Source organism: Nycticebus coucang, chromosome 9, assembly GCF_027406575.1.
Source record: "Nycticebus coucang isolate mNycCou1 chromosome 9, mNycCou1.pri, whole genome shotgun sequence".
Lineage (NCBI taxonomy): Eukaryota > Metazoa > Chordata > Mammalia > Primates > Lorisidae > Nycticebus > Nycticebus coucang.
In genome coordinates this window covers 21,158,864-21,173,028 of record NC_069788.1, presented here as the reverse complement: position 1 = coordinate 21,173,028, position 14,165 = coordinate 21,158,864, and positions in this window count along the sequence as shown.

Below are 14,165 nucleotides of genomic sequence, written 5' to 3'. Positions count from 1 at the left end.
CTAGAGGAATATAATTAGAAATCAACTCTTTGAATAGATAAACAAAATTAATAGCCCTCTTTTTAGATTAACCAGAAATAGAAAAGAAAGGACCCAAATAAGCTCAATCAGAAATGAAAAAGATGTTACAACTGATATTACAGAAATACAAAATATCATTTGCAAATACTATAAAAAGCTCTAATGCACATAAACTCAAAGACATTAATATCTGGAAAGACACATGCTCCCCAGGCTCAATCAAGAAGAAATAGAACTCCTAAGCAAATCAATAAAAAGCAACAAAATTGAAGCAGCAATAAACAGCCTTCCAAGAAAAAAAGTCCCAGACCATATAGATTCATAGCTGAATTTTATCAGACTTTCAAGAAGAATTTGTACCTGTACTGCAGAAATAATTTTATTACACTGAGAAGAAAGGAATCCTTCCTAATTCATTCTATAAAGCCAGTATTACCTTCATACGATAGCTAGAAAAGTGCACAACAAAAAAGGAAAACTATAGACAAATATTCCCTATGAATATAGATACAAAATCCTTCATAAAATACTAGCAAACTGAATTTAATGGCAAGTCAAAATTCAGTCAGTATAACCTAATTCCTAGTAACCTCAATGAATCCCAAACAATAAAAAAAAATAAATAAATAAATAAAATCTAGTCCACCATAACCAAGTGTGCTTCATTCCAGGTATGCAAGATGGTTCAATATACATAAATGTGATTCACCACATAAACAGAAGCAAAAACAAAGACCATATGATCATTTCAAAAGATACAGAAATAAACATTCAATAAAATTCAGCACCATTTCATGATAAAGACTCTTAATCAAATAAGTATAGGTGAAACATACCTAATTGTAAATTGTAAAAGCCATATATGACAAGCCAACAGCCAACATAATACAGAACAGGGAAAAGTTGGAAGCATTTCCACTTAGAACTGGAACAAGACAAAGATGCATACTGTCACTACTTACGTTCAACATAGTGCTACAATCCTAGCCAAAGCTATCAGGCAAGAAAAAGAAATAAAGGGTATCCAAATTGGAAAGAGAAGGTTAAACCATCATTCTTTGCTAATGACATGATCTTATCTCTAGAAAAGCTCAAAGATTCCACCCAGAATTGATAATGATAAATAAATTCAGCAAAGTATTAGGTTACAAAATCAATAAAAAATCAATAGTATTCTTATATACTAAGAATAGTCAAGCTGACTCAAATCAGAGACTCAATAACTTTCACAATAGCTAAAGAGAAAAGCAGTATTTTGCATGTTGAGTTCTCAACTGCTTAGAAGGGAAATAATAATACTAAAACCCTATACTTCCTTAATTCTTCTCTTATTGACTTACATCCAGTAAATTGTTATTCATTCTTTTAAAAATTAAAATCAAAGCAAAAAATAAAAACTTAAATTTCTAAAACCCTCTCCCAAGTGTTAATTCTTATTCTTAAAAACTCTTTTCTTTCAATTTAATTCAGTAAGATGATATCAACTGAGAAGCTAATGAAGATTCCATCCAAAAAGGAAGAAAAATAGTCCAGATAAATCAAAATTATTCAAGTGCCTTTTCATTTCTTATCTCATTATCTTTTGGTAAAAATATTTCATATGAATATTTAAAAATTGTAATTGTTCACGTGGGATATTTATGTGAAACAAAAAGCAAAATAATAATGAGCAAAATATATTTTAGAAAGTTTATAACTCATACCCTGGAAATATAACTATGAAAATTATAAGTACTTTCTGAAAAACCTTTTTTTGCACTAATTATTAATAATTTTGTTAGTGAAAATATGACTGTGAAAGAAGAAATAAAATTATAATAGTTTATTCACATTGTTTCATTTTCTGATTTAAAAAGCAGTTGTGGATATGGATATGGTGATATTTGAGCTTATTGTCCCTATCTGAACATAAACTTCCATAGCTATTCATGCTTTTAAGTGTATAACTGACAAAAAAAAACCAACAAAACCCTCACAAGTAAATAAGATTTAATCTTATTTAAATTTATAAATGAAATTAAAAAGAAAGAACACTATATGCCTGCTGTCATGATTAACAATAAAATTTGTGTCATACAGGAATAGCCTCAAAATTTGTTTTTTATTAAAATGTATTTATAGTTAAATAAATAATTAGTTCATTTTAAGGATTTATTAGTAAAACAAAAAAAGATGAAGAAAAGGTATAATTTTTTTACAACATTTGATATATTGACTTCTAAAAAAATTTCATGTATATATAATTAAACTGAAACAAACTTGCAAACACTGCTAAGTTGTATTTGCTATAGATATTCCTTTTATATAAGTTCTCTAATTTCTAAATACAACAGTAAAGAGCCCATTAATTTGAAAACCACAGACATGGTATTTCTACTTATAGCAGAATTGCATTTGCCTCTGATTAATAACTTTGACCACAGACTGGATGGGAATCAAAACCTTCCAGGCCATCCTCAGTACACACCAGTGACTTGCAATACCATTCTTTCTCCAGTGTAGCTCCACTGTACTGTTTTCTCCTACCTTCTTTTTTTCCTCTGCTACTGGTACTCTAAACACGTAGGGGTATTTGCTCCCTTACTAATCACACCTATTTTTAAGGTTCACAAATGGGAGACTGGTATTTCCAGAAACTAGAAAATGTTAACTAGGGACAAGATTGGGTAGTAATTCAAGTTTACACATATTATCATGCTAAGGGTTATTCCTTAATGCTCCTTATAAACTCCTGTCACAAGTTAAGCTTTATGTATTTTGATTCCATTTCAAGATAAATTCCTCACCTGTCTAAACTCTTTATGCTCTATAAGTTGGCATAGCTTTCATTAACTTTCTTTCTTTATAAGTGCTTATAATCATGTATGAAGACCTAAAAATTAATCTAAAAAGATTTTTTTCTCCAATATAAGGAGGGTATATTTTGTGACATCTTACAACTTATCTTTATACAATGACTCCACACACACTATATTCGATTGTATTGATTGTAAATAGCTTTTTTCTTCATATATTTTATGACACCTTTCTGGCTGAAAGAGTCTCTCTTATCTTTCTGTCATGACTGCACCCTATTAAATATCACTTCAGTATTAGAAAGTAAATTGCACCTTTTTCGTTAGTATGAAAAAAAGGAAACATATGGGTATTAAAAGTCCTAGACTATGATTGAAGTTCTGTAACTAATTTCCTATGGGAGTTGATAAGTTGGTTATAATGCCTTGTCCATATTGAAGGATAAAAAGTTGAAGATTTAGTTCTGAAATGTTATCAAATTTATGTATTAATTACATGATAGTCTTTGTTCAGCTGTACTCTTATATCACTATGACAAATCCAGCTGTGAAAGAGAATGAAATATCTGATATCTTCAGCATTAACACTAAGAGAAAAGTCAGGAACTCAGGGGTGTTAGTCAGGGCTCTCCAGAGAGGCAGAACCAATAGGCTATATATAAATAGGTGGATATAGATATAGATGATATATAGATATATAGATACAAGCATACATCAGAAACATTGCAGGTTTGGTTTGGTTCCAGACATCACAATAAAGCAAATATAATAAATAAAATCATCCAAATTTTTTGGTTTGCCAGTGCAAATAAAAGTGATGTTTATACTCTACCATAGTCTATTCTACGTGCAATAGCATTATATCTAAAAAACCCTGTACATACTTTAATTAGAAAATATTTTATTACTAAAATGTGCTAACAATCATCTGAATGTTTAACAAGTAATCAGCTTGCTGCTTGGGAAGGTCTTATATCTATGTTGATGGCTGATGATTAATTAGGGTGATTGTTGTTGAAGGTTGCTTGGTTGTGGCTATTTGTTAAAATAAGACAACAGTGAAGTTTTCAGCATGGATTGACTCTTTCTTTCATAATTTCTTTGTAGCATGTGATGCTGTTTGCTAGTGTTTTATCCACAGTAGAATTTCTTTCAAAATCTGAGTCAATTCTTTTAAGGCCTGCTGCTACTTTACCAATTAAGTTTATGTAATATTCTAAATCCTCTGTTGTTATTTCAACAATATTCATGGCATCTTCACCAGGAATAGATTTCATCTCAGGAAACCACATTTTTTTGCTCATCCATAAGAAGTACCTAATCTGTTTAAGATTCATCACAGCCATGCAGCAATTCAATTACATCTTTAGGCTCCACTTCTAATTCTAGTTCTCTTGCTATTTCCACCACATTGGTAGTTACTTCCTCCAGTAACTGCAGTCTTGAACTCCTCAAAGTTACCCATGAAGAGTGGAATTAACTTCTTCAAAATTACTATTAATGTTGATATTATTATATTATATTATATTATATTATATTATATTATATTATATTATATTATATATTTACCCTCTTCCCAAGAATCATGGATGTTCTTTTTTTTTTTTTTAATTTTTTTATTAAATCATAACTGTATACAATGATATGATTATGGGGCATCATACACTCACTTCGTAAACCATTTGACACATTTTTATCACAGTAGTTAACATAGCCTTTCCGGCGTTATCTCAGTTACTCTGCCAAAACATTTACATTCTACATTTACCAAGTTTCGCAAATACCCCTGTAATATGCACCACAGGTGTGATCCCACCGATTCCCCTCCCTCTACCCACCCATCCCCTTTCCCACTTCCCCCTATTGTTAAGTTGTAGCTGGGTTATAGCTTTCATGTGAGAGCCCCAAATTAGTTTCATAGTAGGGCTGTGTACATTGGGTATTTTTTCTTCCATTCTTGGGATACTTTACTAAGAAGAATATGTTCCAGCTCCATCCATGTAAACATGAAAGAGGTAAAGTCTCCATCTTTCTTTAAGGCTGCATAGTATTCCATGGTATACATATACCACAATTTATTAATCCATTCGTGGATCGATGGGCACTTGGGCTTTTTCCATGACTTAGCTATTATGAATTGGGCTGCAATAAACATTCTGGTACAAATATCTTTGTTATGTTGTGATTTTTGGTCTTCTGGGTATACACCCAGCAGAGGAATTACAGGATTGAATGGCAGATCTATTTTTAGATCTCTGAGTGTTCTCCATATATCTTTCCAAAAGGAATGTATTAATTTGCATTCCCACCAGCAGTGCAGAAGTGTTCCCTTTTCTCCGCATCCACGCCAACATCTCTGGTCTTGAGATTTTGTGATATAGGCTAGTCTCATTGGAGTTAGATGATATCTCAAAGTAGTTTTGATTTGCATTTCTCTGATGATTAAAGATGATGAGCATTTTTTCATATGTCTGAAGGCCGTGCGCCTGTCTTCTTCAGAGAAGTTTCTCTTCAAATCCCTTGCCCAGCCTGCGATGGGATCCCTTGTTTTTTTCTTGCTGATGCGTTTGAGTTCTCTGTGGATTCTGGTTATTAAACCTTTGTCAGAGTTATACCCTGCAAAAATCTTCTCCCATTCTGAGGGCTGTCTGCTTGCTCTGCTTACTGTGTTCTTAGCTGTGCAGAAGCTTTTTAGTTTGATCAAGTCCCAGTAGTGTATTTTTGAAGCTGCTTCAATTGCCCGGGGGGTTCTCCTCATGAAATGCTCACCCAGACCAATTTCTTCAAGGGTTTTCCCTGCATTCTCCTCTAGTATTTTTATAGTTTCATGTCTTAAGTTTAAATCTTTAATCCAATGAGAGTCTATCTTAGTTAATGGTGAAAGGTGTGGGTCCAATTTCAGTCTTCTGCAGGTTGCCAGCCAGTTCACCCAGCACCATTTCTTAAATAGGGAATCTTTTCCCCACTGAATGTTTTTAATTGGCTTGTCAAAAATCAAATAGCGGTAAGTAGCTGGATTCATCTCTTGGTTCTCTATTCTATTCCAGATATCTACTTCTCTGTTTTTGTGCCAATACCATGCTGTTTTGATCACTATCGATTTGTAGTAAAGTCTGAGGTCTGGTAGTGTGATTCCTCCTGTTTTGTTTTTATTTCTGAGTAATGTCTTGGCTATTCGAGGTTTTTTCTGATTCCATATAAAACGAAGTAATGTTTTTTCAAGATCTTTAAAATATGACAGTGGAGCTTTAATAGGGAGTGCGTTGAAATTATATATTGCTTTGGGTAGTATGGACATTTTGATAATGTTGATTCTTCCCAGCCATGAGCATGGTATGTTTTTCCATTTGTTAACATTTTCAGCTATTTCTTTTCTTAGAGTTTCATAGTTCTCTTTATAGAGATCTTTCACGTCTTTTGTTAGGTAAATTCCCAAATATTTCATCTTCTTTGGCACTACTGTGAATGGGATAGAGTCCTTAACAGCTTTTTCAATTTGACTGTTGTTGGTGTATATAAAGGCTACCGATTTATGAATGTTGATTTTGTAACCTGAGACGCTGCTGTATTCCTTGATCACTTCTAGGAGTTTTGTAGTAGAGTCCCTAGTGTTTTCCAGATACACAATCATATCATCTGCGAAGAGCGAGAGTTTGATCTCTTCTGACCCTATATGGATACCCTTGATCGCCTTTTCTTCCCTAATTGCGGTGGCTAAAACTTCCATTACAATGTTGAAAAGCAATGGAGACAATGGGCAGCCTTGTCTGGTTCCTGATCTGAGTGGAAATGATTCCAATTTAACTCCATTCAATATGATATTGGCTGTGGGTTTGCTGTAGATAGCCTCTATCAGTTTAAGAAAAGTCCCTTCTAGACCAATTTTCTTGAGTGTTCTGATCATGAAGGGATGCTGGATATTATCAAAAGCTTTTTCTGCATCAATTGAGAGAATCATATGGTCTTTGTTTTTTAATTTGTTTATGTGCTGAATTACATTTATAGATTTACGTATATTGAACCAGCCTTGAGACCCTGGGATAAAACCAACTTGGTCATGATGTATAATTTGTTTGATGTGTTGCTGGATTCTGTTTGTTAGGATCTTGTTGAATATTTTTGCATCTATATTCATTAGTGATATTGGTCTATAATTTTCTTTTCTTGTTGGGTCTTTTCCTGGTTTGGGGATCAGGGTGATGTTTGCTTCATAGAACGTGTTGGGTAGTCTTCCTTCTTTTTCTACATTTTGGAACAGGTTGAGTAATATAGGTACTAATTCCTCTTTAAAGGTTTGGTAGAATTCTGACGTGAAACCATCTGGTCCCGGGCTTTTCTTTTTAGGGAGGTTTTGTATAGTTGATGCTATTTCTGAACTTGATATGGGTCTGTTCAACATTTCCACTTGATTCTGGTTAAGTCTTGGAAGGTGGCGTGCTTCCAAGTATCGGTCTATTTCCTTCAGATTTTCATATTTCTGAGAATAAAGTTTCTTGTAATATTCATTAAGGATTTTTTGGATTTCTGATGAGTCTGTGATTATTTCGTCTTTGTTGTTTCTGATTGATGATATTAGAGATTTTACTCTTTTTTTCCTGATTAGGTTGGCCAGAGGTTTATCTATTTTATTGACCTTTTCAAAAAACCAGCTTTTTGATTTATTGATCTGTTGTATTATTCTTTTGTTTTCAATTTCATTTAATTCTGCTCTAATTTTGGTTATTTCTTTTCTTCTACTGGGTTTGGGGTTGGAATGTTCTTCCTTTTCCAGTTGCGTGAGATGTCCCATTAAGTTGTTAACTTCCTCTCTTTCCGTTCTCTTGAGGAAGGCTTGCAGTGCTATAAATTTCCCTCTTAGAACTGCCTTTGCAGTGTCCCAGAGGTTCTGATAGTTTGTGTCTTCATTGTCATTTTGTTCCAAAAAATTGGTGATTTCTTTCTTAATCTCATCTCTGACCCAGCTGTCATTCAGCATAAGGTTATTTAACTTCCATGTTTTTGTATGGGTATGCAGATTCCTGTTGTTACTCAATTCAAGTTTTATTCCATGATGGTCCGAGAAGATGCATGGAATAATTTCTATTCCTTTAAATTTACTGAGGTTAGACTTGTGACCTAAAATGTGATCAATTTTGGAGTAAGTTCCGTGGGCTGATGAGAAGTATGTGTATTCAGTTTTGTTGGGATGAAATGTTCTGTAGATGTCTGCTAAATCTAAATATTGGATGGTTAGGTTTAAATCTAAGATTTCTTTGCTCAGCTTCTTTCTGGAGGATCGATCCAACACTGCCAAGGGAGTGTTGAAATCTCCAACGATTATGGAGCTGGAGGAAATCAAGTTACTCATGTCTGTTAGAGTTTCTCTTATAAATTGAGGTGCATTCTGGTTGGGTGCATAGATATTAATAATTGAGATCTCGTCATATTGAGTATTACCCTTAACAAATATGAAGTGACCATTCTTGTCCTTCCTTACTTTTGATGGTTTAAAGCCTACTGTATCTGCAAATAAAATTGCAACACCTGCTTTTTTCTGATTACCATTTGCCTGAAATATGGATGACCATCCTTTCACCCTGAGTCTGTATTTGTCTTTTAAGTTGAGATGTGACTCTTGTATGCAACAAATATCTGGCTTAAGTTTTTGTATCCAGTCAGCTAACCTATGCCTCTTTAGAGGACAGTTTAAGCCATTCACATTGATGGAGAGTATTGATAAGTCTGGTGGAATTTTGGGTATCGAGTTTTTCAAAGGTCCAGTGGACATTTTTAATCCTTTCGCCAGTGTGGAAGTTGGAGTTTGATCCGAAGTTTCTGAGTGAGTTTACTTTTGTGGTATAGGATTGGGTTGGTCATTGTGGAGGATAGGTCTGAGAACATCCTGAAGAGCTGGTTTACTTATGGCAAATTTTTTCAACATATGAATGTCATTGAAGTATTTAATTTCTCCATCATAGATGAAACTCAGTTTAGCTGGATACAAGATCCTGGGTTGAAAGTTTTTTTGCTTTAGGAGATTAAAAGTTGATGACCAGCCTCTTCTTGCTTGAAAAGTTTCAGCAGAGAGATCTGCAGTTATTCTAATATTCTTACCTTTGTACGTTATAGTTTTCTTTCGCCGGGCTGCTTTGAGAATCTTCTCTTTCATGTTAACTTTAGTGAAGCTAATTATGATATGTCTGGGAGATGGCTTATTGGGGTTGAATCGTGCTGGGGTTCTGAAGCTGTCTGCTATCTGAATTTCAGATTCTCTAGGCATGTCTGGAAAATTTTCTTTCATAATTTCATGTAGAAGGGCCTCTGTGCCCTTGGCAGCCACTTCATCAGTCTCTGAAATTCCTATAACCCTTATGTTGGTTTTTTTCGAATTATCTGAGAGCTCTCTGAGTGAGTGATCCGTTTTTGCTCTCCATTTCTCTTCCTCTTTGAGAGATTGGGAGCGTTCGAAGACTTTATCTTCAATGTCAGAAATCCTTTCTTCTGCTTGCTCCATTCTGTTACTGAGGGATTCTACTGTATTTTTCATATCTTTGAGGGCTGTAAGTTCTTGTTTCAGTGTGTCTAACTCTTTGGTGGTTTTGTCTTTAAATTCGTTAAATTCTTGAGACAGTTTTTGAATTTCTCCTCAAATTCCTAATTCCATTTTATTAATCTTGTCTGCAAACCAAATTCTGAATTCGACTTCTGACATCTCAGCCAGTTGTTTATGAATGGGATCTTCAATCACATCTGCCATATCTTTTCTTGGGGGGGTTGATCTATTCTGGTTATTCATGTTACCAGAGTTTTTCCGCTGATTCCGCCCCATGGTTTACTCCCTTTGGTTTTTCCCCTGGGGTTTTATCGAGGGCCCGTACAGTGTTGTGGCCTGAGAAACTGTTGCCCTGTCTGGTGTGGTGGAGCAAAGTGGTTCTGTCTTGTTTTCAGCTGGTTTCTGTTCGATCCTATTGCAACTTCTACTCTGGCTTGAAGTCTCAGCTGTGTGGAAAAATCAGCAATTAAGTCACCCCGCCTGCCCACCTCTGGCCCCTTGGAAAAGGAGAATCAAACCTTCCTACAATCACACACCCAGGGCACCGCCTGAAAAGTCCTCAATCTATTAGCCCAGTTCAAAAGGTCCGAATCAACTGTCTCAATCGGCACTTGTCTCGGGTGGAAGGGTTCAAGAGGTCTCTGGGAACTGGATCACAGGGGCCTGGTGACCCCTCTGACACAGCTCACCCCAGTGCAGCATGGAGTCAGGAGGAGCCACCCAGCAAACAGAGCAGTCTGGGAAGGTTGACGTCTCCTTCCCCACTTTGCCCCTCCGTCGGACCCAGTCACTGGTATCTCTGCAGATGGCTAACCCAGTTGCCTGCAGTGAACAGACACTCCAGGGGTTTGCACCTGCCTGAATCGCGAGGAAGTCTGCCAGGCCCCCGCAGACTGCCGCTATCTAGCAGGAGGAGATGGGGCCTGACATCTTTGAGTGTTTGATGCAGGTGATGGGAAGGAGGTGTTCACTCAGGCTTAGCCCCATCCCTGATGGATGCTGCTAACAGAACAGAACAGAACAGACAACTTTGTGAGGTTCTGTCTCTGTTCCTGTCGTCGCCTACAGGAGACGGGCTGTTTTGAGTTCAAACGTCTTTGCTGCTGGAGAATTGCGTCTGAACACCTCTCTGGGTCGGCCCCGCCCTGGAGGCTTCCGGGTTTGTGAGCCGTGTCACCGGTGGCCTCCTCTGGTTGCCCAGGGAGACAGGGGGTGTGGCCTCAGAATATCCAGAAGTGAGCGTTCTGCCGTTAAAGAAAAAACGGCTGGTGATCTACCTCCAGGGAACTGCTGCTCTGGTGTGGGCACTCAGGCGACCCTTTTCTCCTCTGTCCCGCGCCCCAGAGTCAGCACTGAGCGGCCGCAGTTTGTGCTGGGTCCACACCCCTTAAGAGATCCCCCAAGAATCAGAACTCTTGGGGGATGGGCCCCCAGACCCCGATTGGGAGTGGGGCGGGGGGAAGCTAGAGTTTCATTCAGTTTTACGCAACACTACGGTCCGGGGAGGGCTCCTGCACTGCACCACAGGGAAGTGCCGCCAAGGCTTGATTTCCCCTCCGCAGAGTGCCCTCTCCTCGCTCACGTATCCCAGAGTCAGCGCTGACCTGACGCAGCTCAGGCACTGTGCACTCCCCTCGAGAAATCACCCAAGGAGCCGAACTCCTGGGGGATAGGCCCTCAGACCCCGAGTGAGAGTAGGGGTTCTCAGCTCTCAGCGGGGAGGCCAGAGTCTTATTCAGTCTTGGGCTCCCTATGCCCGGGCAGGCTCCTGCACTGCACCGCAGGGAAGTGCCGCCAAGGCTTGATTTCCCCTCAGCAGAGTGCCCTCTCCTCGCTCACGTATCCCAGAGTCGGCGCTGATCTGATGCAGCTCAGGCACTGTGCACTCCCCTCGAGAAATCACCCAAGGAGCCGAACTCCGGGGGGATAGGCCCTCAGACCCCGAGTGAGAGTAGGGGTTCTCAGCTCTCAGCGGGGAGGCCAGAGTCTGATTCAGTCTTGGGCCCCCTATGCCCGGGGAGGGTTGGTGCACTGCACCGCAGGGAAGTGCCGCGAGGCGTGACTCCCCCTCAGCCCGGTGCCCTCTCCTCACTCGGCGCGCCTCAGAGTCAATGCTGACCAGTCGCAACTCGGGGACTGTCCACTCCCCTTGAGAAATCACCCACGGATCCGAAGTCCTGGGGGACAGGCCTCCAGACCTCAGTGGGCGGGAGGGGAGCGCCGGGGATTCAGGGTTGCCGGCAAAGGATTCCCAAAGTTTTATTCAGCCCTATGTCTGGTAGGAGAACGCCACGGCACCCCAGTAGGGGAGGTAGGTCCAGTTTTTAGAAGGTCTCTCCCGTGGAGTGTAGTGGGAGGGCCTTTAATTTCTGCCTGCTTGTTCAATTTTGGGGCTCTAGAGCCGGTCTCATGGGGGAGGGGGACTCCCGTCCGCTTGGTGGTGGATTTTGTACCTTTTGTTTGCGTCCTTCTGATCACAACTTGCCTCAGCGGTGTTGATGTGCGTTCTTCAGCCTTCTCTCTTGGTGAGGCTCAAGTCCACCAGGATACTTACTAAATTCCTATCCCTTAACTCTCCTTCTGGACGGGAGCCTTTGTTGAAAGCTGGCTTCAGTCCGCCATCTTGTCTCCCCCCCATCCATGGATGTTCTTAATTGCATAATATATTAATTATGTTTGCTGTCTTATATGGGTGTGGTTCTTAGTGCCCTGAAATAATTAAAATAGTAACATCAAAGATTACTGATCACAATAACAGATATAATACTAGTGAAAAAGTTTACAGTGTTGTGAGAATTACCTATTTGTGACACAGAGACACGAAATGAGCACATGCTGTTGGAAAAACTGGTCCAGTAGATGCTTAATTTGAGTTTGCCACAAAAATTCAATTTGTTAAAACCTTAATATCTTCAAAGTGCAGTAAAGTGAAGCATAATAAAACAAGTCATGCCTGTATATAGATATAAGTATAGCTATAGACACAGACATACGAGAGGAGATTTATCAAGGGAATTGTCTCACAAGATTATGGAGGCTGACAAAGACAGTAGGCTTTCTGAGAGCTGAAGAACATGAGAAGCCAGTAGCACAGCTCAGTTAGATTTGGAAGGCCTGAGATCCAAGAAAGCCAATGGTGTCTCTCCGTCCAAGGCTAAAGGCCTTAGGAGAGCCTGTGAGGCCACTGGTATAAGTGTCAATGTTCAAAGGCCATAAAATTATGGAATTTGGAGTTCTTATGTCTTTCTACAGGACAACAAGGGCATTCTTCTTCCTGCTCCAAAAAAACAAGAGCAAGAGTTTACCATCCTTTCCCCTTTTTATTCTATCTGGGCCTTCAACTGGTTGGACAGTGCCAACCCACACTGAGGGTATAGCTTTCCCACTCACTTTACTAACTCACATGCTAACTTACTCTAAAAACACCCACACAGAGATACCCAGAAACAATGCTTCACCAGTCATTTGCAGACCCATCTTTCCAGTCACGTTGACACCTAAAATTAACCATCACAGTGAGGTTAGGTACACATTACTCTGAAAAAGTTGAGAGAATCAAGAAGCTTCTATTTTTATTTCATATTTTGATATGTTTTGTTAAACTGAAAGTAGATACTTAGTTCCACTCTACCAAGCAATTACTTATTCCATCTGGTATTTTGCAAAGAGACTTTCTCAATTAAAGAGTCAAAAAGGATATTTTAGCAATATGGTAGACTACGAGATGCTGTATCTCATTTCCCAACAAAAACAATTAATTAACAACTATCCATAGCAAAAATAGCCCTGTATTAGCTCTAGAGTACAATAAAGTTATAGAGCACAAAAATTGAAAATGGCCACATAGAAAAGGATAGGAAGCATTTTACCTGTCTCACTTCATCGCCAAGGCTAGGACAGGTCAGTACTAAGATGAAGCTCATTACCAGGGTTTACCTCCATGGTAGAAGAAGAGAGAAGGAGGACCTCGTCGGGGTTTTCATCAAGGACCCCAGTAGTCTTTGCCACTAGACCCAGAAGCCTTCACTAATATCAACCTCAGCTACAAGAGCTGCCCAAAACTCATGCGACTGTTTCTGCACCAAGAAACAGCACCATCACATCCCTCCACACCTGCACAGACCCAGAAATACCACATAAGCTGACCTAAAACCTGAAGTCACACGTGCACACTGGACCTGTCCCTCTGAAAGTCCCCCGATGTGGTCCCCCTATGCACCTCACTCATCCAGGTCCTTTATGTCCACTTCCAGGTCAAAGACCAGGGTGAAGGTCTTTGCTCACCAAAGCTGGTCCATAAGATCTGGAAGATTTGACTACTTATTAAAATGTGCAGAGACAAAGGCTACAAAGAACTCAAAATATCCGGAACATAGGATAATACCACTAAGGGAACACAATATATTTCCAGTGACAGACCTCCCCAAAATAGATATTTACACATTTCCTCACAAAAATTCAAAATGATGTTTTTTAAAAAAGCACAATGAGCTCAAGAGTAAATAGATATTCAACACAAAAGCACCATGATAACAATATATAAACAAAATGGGACATTCAACAAACAAATACAAATCATTTTTTTAAAGTACAGAAATTCTGGAGCTGAATAAGACAATAGATGAAGTGAAAAAGGCAGGCAACGTCCTGACACCAGACTAGTGTAAGCAAAAGAAAGAACTGGATAACTTGAAGATGGTTTCAGAAGAAAAATACAAAATAATGAAGAAAGACTGTGGAATTTTCAGGACACTATTGGGCAAATCAATTACACATTATAAGAGTTCCAGAAATCAAAGAGAAAGCAAACATTTCAG